This window comes from Panicum hallii, chromosome 9, assembly GCF_002211085.1.
Source record: "Panicum hallii strain FIL2 chromosome 9, PHallii_v3.1, whole genome shotgun sequence".
In the NCBI taxonomy this organism is placed as follows: Eukaryota; Viridiplantae; Streptophyta; class Magnoliopsida; order Poales; family Poaceae; genus Panicum; species Panicum hallii.
This window is the reverse complement of record NC_038050.1, coordinates 27989831-27990980: the sequence shown is the minus strand read 5'-3', so window position 1 is coordinate 27990980 and position 1150 is coordinate 27989831.

Sequence of the window (1150 nt, the reverse complement as noted above, 5' to 3'; positions counted from 1 at the left end):
CAGCCGATGTAGGACAGAACAAAGGAATTGTATCGGCAATAGATAACTAGCAAGACTGTAGCCGATATTAGAAAGATATCAACCGTATCAGCTAACCAGCCGATGGTAGAAGTATAATCAAAGAAATGCATCGACTGATAGCTGTTACACAGGAACATCATAGACTCAAAGAAAACGGATGCTTAGCGGCTAAGCCAATAGTCGACGCTGAAGCATAGCTGCAGAGATGTATTGGATAAGCAGCAGATGTACATGAACTAACAAGGATCTTTATACGACAAGGAACTTAAGGAAACGGCAATCAAGACAAGGATGACGTCTTGATGGCAGGGACCTGAGCACTCGTGTGAAAGGATTGTCTAACTATCACACATCTCCACTTGAGGCATACATTCTATGAGTTACCTTTCAGCTACAACACATGCTTAACACATAAAGTACAAACAAAGCATCCATTTCCTAATATTTAACCTAGACCACAAATCAAGGACTTTCAACTCAAGAGCACAACTCCTTCGCAAACCAAGGAAGAAGCCAGTAGGGCTGGATTGGTTCGCTATGCCAACTCCTTCGCGAACCTCAGGGTTTTCCTGCTCACGGGTTAAACCTCCACTGCTCACGCGCGTGTGCTGCAGAAACACGGTCGGCACACCCGCGTAGCCTCCGGCAGGACCGTCGCTCTTGGTTGCATCTCCGGTGCGCTGCTCCCCTCTGCATGGGTGGAGGGAGCTCGTCGTGTCTGGCTGCTCCATGGCTCCTCCGAGCTCGTTACGCCCAGCCGTCGCCTTCGCTCCACAGTTTCTCCTTCCGATTCGCCACGCCACACTCACACCTCCGCCTTCGCGAGGACCGTGGTCTGCCTGTATTAGGGCTGTGCCTTCCGCTGCCTTCTCCTCGACGACCTCCAACGTCCATCACGCGCGACCCCGCAGCTCCCGTGCGGATCCGCCCACAGCCGTCGTACTGCAGCTCCTCCCGCACCGCGCGTGACCTACCTGCACACCGTTGTCCTGCACGCCGTGCAACTGCTCCTCCTCTTCCTGCTGCTGGACACGCGCTCGCTTCGGCCTTGCCGCGTCACATCTGCACATGTCCGAGCCGCGCGCATCCTTGACCCGCTCCCACTTCGCAGGCTCGGCTTCACTTTTCC